General features: G+C 41.7%; 1 non-coding gene across 1 annotated transcript; it reads right to left on the bottom strand.

The window, feature by feature from the left end:
* Positions 1-7,690: 7,690 nt before the first annotated feature.
* On the bottom strand, positions 7,691-7,797 carry LOC147944412 (small nucleolar RNA R71). Its single transcript, XR_015558620.1, has one exon. It is a non-coding gene; the product is annotated as a small nucleolar RNA R71 (small nucleolar RNA).
* Positions 7,798-12,027: the final 4,230 nt, after the last annotated feature.

Below are 12,027 nucleotides of genomic sequence, written 5' to 3'. Positions count from 1 at the left end.
AAAAAAGAGATGAATGAGAAAAGGGTAGATTATCAAGATTTAAGCTTTGTATGCCCAAATTGTTCTCAATCTTAGATAGTTTTCACAACTGTCTAGCATTCCTTCTTTTGAGAGAAAACCACCCAAAGAATTTGTTTAAAACCACTTTACCAAAAAGCCTTACCCTTGAAACCGACTGAGCTTGATTCACCTTCCATTTGTTAGAATTCGCCAAACACTTTAATGAATGTGAAAGAGATGTTCTTTGGAATTGCAAGTCTATACTTTTAGTTGGAGGTTGAACTAGATCGATGCATGGTAATAAGCATAGAAAAATATTTGTAAGTATGTTGATTGATCTTAGCACCATTAAACTATCTTTAAGGACTATAGCTTGAATCCTTCGCTTAGCATAAAAAGGTTATAAGTCCCTGTTTTTAAACCGCACCCTCCTACTTCCTTGCTAGAGGACTAGTAAGATTTAAGTTTGGGGGTCTGATAACTCTCTAATTTACATATTTTTAACATCCTTTTTTGTCCATATTTTGCATTGTTTATACCCTTACCTTAGCATTTTTAGGTCATTAACTGTAGGTATTCGCATTTAGGCCATTTAGGATGTTGCATTCTTGCATTTGCATACTTTGGATGAAAACAGGTGCTTAAGAGCCTAAAATGGGGGAAAACAAGGACGAATCCGAACATGTACTCGAAGGAGACATCGAGCTGAAAGAACAGTCCGAACCCCAACACGATCAAGGAGGATCTGAGAGCAAGAAGAACAACCCGAAGATCTACCCGAGGAGTAACCCGATCTCATCCTTGTGCACCCCATCGAGTAGACCCTCGGGCAGGACTGGGAAGCTAGGTAAAAGGAGTTTCCATATATAAACCCCCCTCTTCTTCCTCGAAAACGAGCACGCCACAGACCCTCAAACCAGAGAGCGAGAGCTTCTGTGAGAGATCTAGAGCGACTCAAACTTCTTTTCACTTTTGTTAGGATTTATTTTACATCTTTTTGATATTCTTTTAGATTTCTACTCTATACTCTTCTCTTCTCCTTTATATTTTAATACAATGCAATTTTCGTTTATCCTTGTTTCTATGTTTTCTGCAATGATTTCTGAGTAGTGTAGTAAAGTTTCTAGGGATGGGATAGTTGATTTTGTGTTCTTGATCGGTTAGGGTGTCTTATTTTGATTGTTTATGTTTTATAAATTCCCTTTTAGAGTGGTGTTCTTAATGTTGTCAACAAACCGAGAGGGTGAGATTAGATCTAGGGTGTTTTACCACCGAGAGGTGTAGATGAAATGCTTGAATCGACCAATGCTAGAGACTTACTCACTTAGCCTAAGAGATTAGATGAGTAAGGGGTTTATTGACAATAATGAATAGGTTCATATTGCCTGCTTGGTCATGTTTCTCCAACAAGAGTTGGGTAGGGGAGTGATCAAGGTTGATTGTTTCTATTACGAGAGTGTTTTAACAAGATTTTAGAGATTCACTGTCTAGGAAATATTTGCTTGAGGCATGTAAGACATCTGTATTGGTCAGGAACACTTAGGAGTCGATTACCCCATCCTTAGAACCTTTCGTATTTTAATTGCTTGCATTTTTATTCATCACTCGATCCCTTACCCGAACAGGTACACGATCACCTGCTTCAAGTAACCCTTCGAGCTGTTCATAATTTCCTTGCTAACTCGATCAACCCACCCGATCCTGTACTCGAATGCTTGCATCGAGTGCTTCGGTCGAGTGGTTCCTTGTTTATATTCTTTTCTTTTATTATTTTAGGACTGTTAGACAAAACCCCCGCTTTTGCTTGGCTTGACTTGCTTGTTTCTGATTGCATCCTATCTGCTAGTATAACAACCATTTGGATTGATAACCCTTTGTACTACAACTACATAGAGAATTGATACCCTGGGTGAAAATCCTGTTATCAGTTGATAACACTGTTCTGCCTATTCAGTGGATGATAGATGGAACGCAGCGAAGAGATGGTCAATAGACAAATGGTTGATAACACCTCTCTGTCTATTCGGTAGCAGTGGAACATGAAGAGATAGATGGTGGAGTGAAGGACGCCACAAAGATCTGTGAAAGGATCTATGATAAGTCAAATCTCAGTCTTCAAGGAATCACACACAAGAAGAAGGAGAAAAGGGTGGTTGCTTCTATCTCAGAAGTAAACCTAAGAAAACTCTCATTTTATTTCATAGAAAAATTGAAAGGTTACAATGCTGAGAAGGGACCTTATATAACGATCCAACATCGGGGGACCTTCTAGGGTCAAAATTTATTACAAATAAAAGGACTAAACTTGCAAAACAACAGACTCGATTTTAGGACATAAATAAAGAAAAGACTCATAAAGACCCAACGGTCAATTCCTGCAAAACAAGAAAAGAACCATTTATTATTTGAATTCAAAAACTTACCTTGAAAATAGCTCTCATGCACGCTCCAATCCTTCAGTGATAGCTTCGGAAATGATGAAAAGAACGGATTCTTTAATTCCTTGTAAAACCGGCAAAAATGATGCTTTTGGAGTCTTTTCTTTAGAATCTTCTAGCTCAATGAGAGTAATAAGACTTTCAATGGACTTGTTGAATTGTTCCCTTAAGGTTATTGCTTCCAGCCTTGGCATAGGTTTGTGTATCATTGTTGGCAGAACGGGTTCTTCAGGAAATGGTAGAACATGTTCTTCAGGAAATGGTAGAACGGGTTCTTCGGGAAATGGCAGAACGGGTTCTTCTTGAAGTTTACTATTGATGTCCTCATCATTCCCTCCCTCTTGAGAAAGTTCTGTCCGCAGAACTATTTCATCTGCATGGAAAGGAGATAAATCAGCAACATTAAAGGTAGGAGAAATGTTCAACTCACCTTGTTGCTCAATCTTGTAGGCATTGTCATTGATTTTCTCTAAGACCCAAAATGGTCCATCTCCTCTTTTCTCATGTGTAACCAGACCCAATCTCCAGGTTCAAACGTCAGCTCCTTGCGGTGCTTATCCGCATGCTCTTTGTTCTTTGCGCTCTTCTTCTCAAGATTCTCTTTAACCTTTTGGTGGAGTTTCTTCACAAAATCAGCTTTGGTGACTTCTTCTTCATTAGAATAAACAGCTTGGGGCAGAGGTGTGATGTCTAATGGGTTTAGAGGATTAAAACCATAGACAACTTCAAATGGAGAGAATTTGGTACCAGAATGCTTAGCATGATTATAAGCTAATTCAATATAGGGTAAACAAGATAACCAGTTTAAGAGATTCTTACCCACCGCAGCTCTCAAAAGAGTGGAGAGAGTACGATTAACTATCTCAGTTTGTCCATCAGTTTGAGGATGACAAGTGGTGGAGAAGAGTAGCTTAGTTCCTAGCTTTTTCCACAAAGTCTTCCAAAAGTGGCTGAGAAATTTGGTGTCTCGATCTGAAACAATGGTCCTTGGGATTCCATGTAAACGCACAATTTCTTTGAAAAAGAGTTCAGCAGTTTGAGAAGCATCATTTGTCTTGTTACATGGAATGAAATGCACCATTTTGGAGAACTGGTCCACCACAACAAAGATAGAATCTCGGTTGTTGATCTTAGGTAGCCCTAAAACAAAATCCATAGAAATATCTACCCATGGTAGGTTAGGAATAGGCAAAGGCATATATAAACCATACGGATGTGACCTGGATTTTGGTTTCAAGCAAGTGATGCACTTTGTGCAGAACCTTTCCACATCTCTTTTCAGATGTGGCCAAAAGAAATGTTCCATAAGAACACTTAGAGTTTTATCACGCCCAAAATGTCCCATAAGTCCTCCTCCATGTGCCTCTCCTATTAACAGCTCTCTCATGGATCCTTGAGGAATGCACAACCTTTTGTCCTTAAAGAGAATTCCATCATGTTGGTAGTATGACCCATAAGTGGCTTTGCTTGTTTCCTTAAAGGCTTCTTTGAAATATGGATCCTCCACATTTAGACCTTTGATATGATCAAATCCCATGACTTTAGCCTCCATTTTAGTGATCAAAGAATGTCTCCTTGATAAAGCATCAACTACAATGTTCTCTTTGCCCTTCTTGTACTTAGTCACATATGGAAATGTCTCCATAAATTCAAGCCACCTTGCATGTCTCTTCTTAAGTGTAGTTTGTCCTCTTAGGTGCTTGAGTGTCTCATGATCTGTATGATTAACAAACTCTTTGGATAACAAATATTGATCAAGGGAGAGTAGGACTTTGTTCAAGGGCGTCCGTACAAGCGTCTGTACAAGCATCCGTACGACCGTCCGTACGACCGTCCGTACGAGAGTGAGATTGATGGGCTACAAACCAACTATATTGGAGAAGAAATGAGGCCTTATGAGACTTGTGAAGATGAGCAGAAGGATCGAGAATGGGAGCTACAAAATATCTCAAGTGGTTGGTGGCTTAGAGTCACATGCGACCGTTAAGCAAGGTCAAACCTATGACCGGTCGCTATCACTATTCTCTTGTTCAAGAGAATCACTCTTCCTGTCCCTTTCCTCATTAATTCTTCTATAACGGCTCTATGACCGATTGTATGGCTATAAGACGACTTGTATCTCACATTTGTAAAATACTAATCTAAGACATATATTTTTCTCTCATTCTTCTATGTCTCTCATCCGATTCTCTCACTCTTGTTCTAGTTCTTATTCCGCAATTCTTACATGGTATCAGAGCTAGGTTGTTGATTCTTGACAATCTAACTCTTCTATTCCTCTTATTCTTCAATCCTTCTTCTTATTCTTCAGTTCTTCTCACTCGATTCTCATTGTTCTTGTTATAATTCTCCGGGTAAAGACTTTAACCAACGGTCAATAGTAATCAAGCATGGAAAACTCAAAACCACTTGTGTTACCGACCGTCCTCAAGGGAGGAAACTACCTTGTGTGGTAAAGAACCACCAAAACCGCACTGTGTGGTCGTGGACTATGGAGCCATATCGAAGGTGGTAAGGCTCTAAGAAAAACCACCAAGGAAGATGGAAACAAAACCATCAAAGAAGATGAAGAGGAGGCTAGACTCGAAGACGAAGCCAAATGGTTCCAAAAAGATCAGACCGTCCTCTCCATCCTCCAAATCTCTCTCGAAGCTCCAATACTCGAGGCATACTCATATTGTGAGACAACAACCGAGCTATGGGAGACTCTTAAGAATGTATTCGGCAACATCTCCAATCTAACTCGTGTCTTTGAAGTCAAGAAAGCAATAAATGACTTGAATCAAGAAGATATGGAGTTTAACAAGCACTTTGGCAAGTTTAGATCTCTGTAGGCCGAGTTCGAGATGCTTAGGCCAAACACGATGGACCCGGCTGTACTCAACGAACGGAGGTGATGTTCATATATTTTACCATGTTTTCCCTTAGTTTATTCACATCTTTTGCATCTTTTGCTATCCATTTAGGCCATTATTGTGTAGCTTTAGCACTAATCATGCATTAGAGTTTAGTTGCATTGCATTTGCATCTTTTCATGCATAATCAAGTGATTTTGGAGCTTAAGGAGCATGGAAGCAATGCTGAGGAGAAGTGAGCCAATCATGAAGGGAAAGCAAGAGAGTTAAGGCTGAAGAACCAAGGTCCAGAGTCCAACTCGACCGCACACTCAACCAGACACTCGACCGTGTTGAGAGATGGACTCGACCGAGTGGAACCAAGACGACAGAAGCCAGCTCGACCTGTCACTGGACCGAGCACGTGGTTGCAGCCACCAAAGAGTCCAACCTTTTTTAGAGAGTCAGAAACCTAGTTTTTACTTTTTAGGGAATTATTCCCTTTGCCTTTTTATTTTCTTAGATTTTGTACCCTTTTTAAGAAAACTCTTAGATTCTTCAATATTGTGGGTTCCATAACTTTCAATATATTAAGAATTTGGGTTTGATTCCTTTGCAACATTGTAGATCTTGTTCTTATCTTTCATTTGATGCAAGTTTCGAGATTTTCTGGGTTTATGACTTTGATGTTCATCATGTGTTCATGTGAGTAGTGCTTAGGATCTTGAGGATGGGTTAGGCTGGGCTGTGTTTGAGGTTTGTTTGCTTTGGTCAAGCTTGATTGTGGTAGAATCTCTTCTAGGCTAGATGTTACTAATGCTAATCCTGAACTGAGAGGTTAGGGTTTGATTTCAAGCATCTTAGCATCACACCAATGTTTAAGGAGCATAGATAAGGCTAGATCTAGAGCTTACCATTAGGCTTGCTAAGAGATTAGAGGTCTTGTTTGGTATGAGATGTATTGCTTAATGCCATCTTGTGTAGATTCTTTACTTTGTAAGAACAAGTCTAGAGATGCATAGGTTTGATTGATTCTTGCCATGAGAGTGGAAGAAACTTGTCTTAGATTTATATGTCTAGAGATTAGCTCAAAGCTTTGCTTGAGATTTGTTGGCCAAAGTGTGATAACCTCATTCATTAGTCTAGCCCATGAATCCCTCCTCAAGGCCTTCTTTGTTTATTGATTTTTAAGTCTTAATCCTGTTGCTTGCTTGTTGTTTGATTCGTTTTTGCATTGCTCTGTTTTTATTGTGTTGCTTTGTTTCCCGGATTTATCTAGCTCGACCCTGCACTCGATCTACACTCGATCGAGTGCTAGCTTGAGTTCATCCCTAGAACTCTTGTTTATGTTTTGTGTTTGTCTTATCTTACTTTCTGCATTTTATATTTCATCATAGGACTGTTAGTGCCAAACATCCTTTGCATTTGGCTTGACTTAGGCATAATAAGTACATCCTTAGTGATTACAGAACACTCAGATTGGATTGACACCTCTTATTCTACAACTGCATAAGGGGAATTGAAACACCCATCCATCCATTACATATCTCACCATTGCATACATTCATCAGCCACACCAAAAAGATCTTGTTTCAATTTGGCGCCGTTGCCTATTTGAGTGTGTTTTTGTGACATTTAGGATCCATATTAGTCTAAGATTAAGTTCGTTTATACACTTGTGAAGTTGTTGGACTTGAATCTTCTGTTGCTAGGTTGTCTTGAGTTTCAGGTACCCACTCGACCAACCACTCGACCACCACTCGACCGAGCAGTGATCGAGCACCTGATCGAGTCAGAAGCCGTGTACATTTGGACACCACTTCCCAGTCGACTCAACCACCCACACGAGCCTGGGCTCAATTGTGAACCTGTTCGAGTCTGTACTCGCGTTTGTTGATGCACACAAGGTCTAAAGGGAAAGACAATCTTCAAAGGCCTATTGACAACATCCATAGGAAGCATAAGGGTTTGAGAAATCAGAGAAGAAGAGTAGTTCAAGTTCAGTAAGAGGATCCAGTGATCATGGAGCAACAAGCTAACCATGAGCAGAGACCAAGGCACATTGGTGCTGGAGATGCACCCAACACCCACAACAAAAGGGCTGGTATTGTGCCTCCAACAGTGCCAAACAACAACTTTGAGATCAAAAGTGGATTGATCTCCATGATTCAAGCCAACAAGTTCCATGGGTTGCCATTGGAGGATCCACTAGATCATCTTGATGAGTTTGACAGAATCTGTGGTCTTACAAAGATCAATGGAGTGAGTGAAGATGGATTCAAGTTGAGGCTCTTCCCATTCTCACTTGGAGATAAGGCACACCTTTGGGAGAGGACTCTTCCTACTGGAGCAATAACCACATGGGATGCTTGCAAGAAGGCTTTCTTGGCAAAATTCTTCTCTAATGCAAGGACTGCTAGATTGAGAAATGAAATTTCTGGGTTTGCTCAAAGAAACAATGAAAGCTTTTGTGAAGCTTGGGAGAGGTTTAAAGGATTCCAGACTCAATGCCCTCATCATGGCTTCAGCAATGAGTCACTCTTGAGTACATTATATAGAGGAGTGCTTCCCAAGATCAGGATGCTTCTTGACACAACCTCTAATGGCAACTTCCTCAACAAGAATGTGGAAGAAGGCTGGGAGTTAGTTGAGAATCTTGCTCAGTCAGATGGCAACTATAATGAGGACTATGACAGAACCATAAGGTCATCATCAACTGATTAAGAGGACAAGTACAAGAAGGACTTGAAGATGGTCAATGAGAAGCTTGACAAGATCCTTCTTAGCCAACAAAAGTCTATTCACTTCATTGGTGAAGAAGAGGTTCCAGTTCAAGAGGGGGAGACTGAATTTGCTGAGTTGTGCTACATGCAAAACCAGGGAGGATTCAAAAGCTACAACCAAGGGGGTTTCAAGAACAACAATCTCTCTTATAAGAGTACCAATGTGGCTAACCCTCAAGACCAAGTGTATCCACCTCAACAGCCTCAACAGCAACAAAACTATGTCCCCAAACAACAACATCAAGTGTTCTATCCTCAGTTGTGTCCCCCACCAGGGTTTCAGACTAACCAAGGCCAGGAACAAGACTTAAGAGCCATGATGCAGCAGTTGTTGATTGGGCAAACACAAGGAAAGATTGAGGAAGCCAAGCAGTTTGCTGAATTGAATCAAAGGCTCACATCCCAGTATAATGACCTTAACATGAATTTTGAAGGTCTCAACTCTAGAGTGAAGTATATGGAGAGCAACATTGCCTCTACTTAGCTCCTAAACCCAACCAACTCCCTAGAAAATCTGTTCAAAATCCAAGGGAGTTCACTGCAAAAGCCATCCATATCTCTGATGAGGAAGTCACTGAGGACAGTGATGTTCAAGATGGGGAGGATTGGTCAGTTATTGAAGCTTTGAGTGAAGTTTGTGCAGAGAAATCTGAATCCGTCATTGCACTCGACCAGGTACTCGAGCCAGCACTCGACCGAGTGCCTGATCGAGTGGTCGATCGAGCTGAAGGATCAGGAGCTGTTAAACCTGCTAAGTACATTCCTCCTGCTTACAAACCACCTCTACCATTCCCAGGACGTTTCAAAGCACAAAGGATCAATGAATTAAGGGAAATCATTGAGAAAAAGGAGATGTTGGCTAAGCAACAAGAGGATGAGAAAGCTTTGAAGGAAGAAGTTGTGGTTGAGAAACAAGAAGAAGTGATGGCTATACAAGAAGTCATCATTACTTACCAAGAAGAGGAGAGAGGACCTGCCTTGGAACAGTATGAACCTTATCCTCTCTATAGAGATTTTTTGCTTGATTTGTCAAAGAAGAAGGCTCAAGCTCAAGATGAGAAGGATCTTGAGAACCTTGGAGGAGTGATCATCCCAATTAAGTTTAAGGATCCAGGACCATTCTATCTGCCTTGCACAATCAGTTACCTCCACTACAACCAATGCCTTTGTGATTTGGGAGCTTCAACTAGTGTGATGCCATACTCCATAGCTCAAAAGCTTGGGAGAACTGATTTTAAATCCACCAACCTCCATGTATGCCTAGCTGATGGGTCAAACAGAGAAGTAGTTGGAAGGTTGGAGAATGTCCCACTCAAGATAGGGAAGGCAAGGGTTCATACAGATTTTGTGGTATTGGAGATTGACAAAGAACCTGAAGATCCTATCATCCTTGGGAGGCCATTCTTAGCCACTGTTGGAGCAGTCATTGATGTCAAGGAAGGTCTTGTGACCTTGAATATTGCTGAGGGTATAGTTATGAAGTTCAATATCTATAACCCAACCAACCTTCCTACCATTGATGATCAGCCTTTTACTATCAAAGACAAAGGTGGTCAAGAGGTCTTAAGTGATAAGGCAACTCCAAAGGCTGAGCTCTCTCTTCAAGAAGATTATGTGGAAAAGCTTAAGAGGTAAGTTCAACAGCTGTCTAGTATGGTTGAGGATCTCCAAGTTAAGCTGAACAAGAGGTCTTTGAGGAAAGCAAGACCAAGGCTCAAAATCAAGAAAAAGTATGGTTTGTGTGCTAAGGGTGAGGTGATCAAGGATCAACTTCACAGTGACCAAGAGGTTCCAGGGAGGATTTCATCACCTCCTTGGTATCTAGACCAAGTTTAAGAAGGAAACCAAAAGTCAAGCTTAGTGACTCTAAACAAGCTCACTAGGGAGGAAGTCCCTAAGGTATCCTTTGTAAATATGGTTTAATGTCTTAGTAGTTTTGATGTGTTTTCTTTTATGTTTATGTTGGACAGGCCTTTTAGTGAGAATGGAGTTGGGTATGGAGAGATTTGGACTTGGGCAAGGAGATTCGCAGGCCCACTCGACCATCCCACAAGAGGTACTCGACCGAACTGGAGAAGGAGTGAGGCCCATTTGATTCCCATTCTTCTAGAATGATCGAGTGGAGGGAGAAAAGGAAGAAAAATTTTAAATTTTCAAACTTGGGTCAAGGAGCTCGACCGAGTGTCTGGTCGAGTGTGGGGTCGAGTTGGACCTTGGACCTTGGTTCTTCAGCCTTGACTCTCTTGCTTTCCCCGAGTGGGGCGTCGAGCAGCCGGTCGAGCCAGATGCCGAGTCCAAGGAGAGAATCAGTTGAGGAAGATTTTGAGAGGACTGAAAGTGAGGAGGAAAGGGAGCCAACTCTCAATGAGTTTATGAGGAGACACAAGGCCAATGGGAAGAGGCCAACAGTTGAGGTTGAGCAAGAGGAGAGTGGAAATGAGAGTGAGGAAGAAAGTGAAGAAGAAGAGTTAGAGGATGATGGGGAAGCAGAATCTTGTGGGTTGTCAAAGAGGCAGCTTTATGATGCTTTCATGAGAATGGAGTTCTTGGGGACTAGATATCCTCACAAGGAAACCATGGAGAAGCTTGCCATTGATGAAGATGTGGAGTTTCTTTTTGAGAAAAGTAACTTAACCAAGTTCATGGGGCTTTGCATGGAGGGCTACAAAGAAGAAAGTTGTGAGTTCCTAGCCACTGTCAAGTTGCATACATATGCAAGGAAGGATGCTGAGGCTGGAGCTGGTCACATTTCCTTCACAATCAAGGGGAAGAAGCATGAGCTTTCAATGAGAAAGATAGACAATGTGTTTGGTTTTGAAGTTGGGAGCAATAGGAGCTTGATGATACCAAGAGAGGAGCTCTATTCAGTTTGGGAAACCATTGGGGACAACAAACTCTACTCATCCTCCAATTTCAAGAGCTCAAGGATAAGGAGCCCAGTCCTAAGGTACTTCCACAAAGCTCTTGCCAACACCTTCTTTGCAAGGAAGGAAACTGGGAATATCAATGAGGGGGAGCTAAAGATGATTGATATGGATCTCAATGGGATCATCCTCAAAGCAAGAGATGGGACCATCATCCTTGGGAGCACTGTAGAGACTGATCTTGCAATGGTGCTCATAGACCATATGATATATTTGAGAAGTTGGGTAGGCAAGTTGGAGAACAAAGGGTCAAGAGGAGCACTAACCATTGGAGGCATCATTACTCCAATTCTACAAGCTGCCAAGGTCCCACTTAGAGGAGAAAGGCTCTCACCAAGATGGATTGACTCAAGCTACCTCACCTCTACTCTCATCCTAGCCAAGGGGATGCATAAAGGAAATCACATCTTCAATTTTGAGCTTCCTACACTTGGAAAGAAACAATTGATCTTGCCTAACCAAGAGCTCACCACCATTCAAGAAGGAGCCAACATTGACTTTTGGCCAGCTGAGGAGCACTTATTTGATGGAGTAGTTCAAGCGAGAGTTGAGGAAGCTGGGAATGCACAAGTGGCTAATGGGGAGGAGCAGTTTTATTTTGAGGATTATGAGCCCAACCCAAGGGATAGTAGAGGAGTGAGGGAGACTAGCAAGAGGTTGACACTTTTGCAAAAGTGGAACAAGTGGCATGGGAAGAGGTTTGATAAGCTAAAGAAGAAGATGACCAACATGGCTAAGTTTATCAAGGGCTTAAAGAAGGAGGTTGCTGACTTGAAGAGTGGGAATTCTTCACCTTCACCATCAAGCCCTTTGAGGAGAAGTAGCTCAACTAGAGCACTTTCAAGAGTTGCAAACCCTTTGGAACCAGCTAGGGCTTCAATGTATGAGCCAAATCAGAGGAAGAGGAGCTCAAGTACCTGAGAACATCAGTCTTTGAGGCACTCGACCGGGTCACTCGAGCACCCGCTCGACCGAGCACCACCGACGTACTCGACCGAGCACCTTCCCAGATCACCCTATGGCTTCCCACCTCCAGCTGCTTATCCAG

Source organism: Camelina sativa, chromosome 5 (genome assembly GCF_030686135.1).
Source record: "Camelina sativa cultivar CO46 ecotype springtype chromosome 5, ASM3068613v1".
Lineage (NCBI taxonomy): Eukaryota > Viridiplantae > Streptophyta > Magnoliopsida > Brassicales > Brassicaceae > Camelina > Camelina sativa.
Note: the sequence above shows the minus strand (reverse complement) of the source record. Positions and strands in the feature narration are given on the sequence as shown.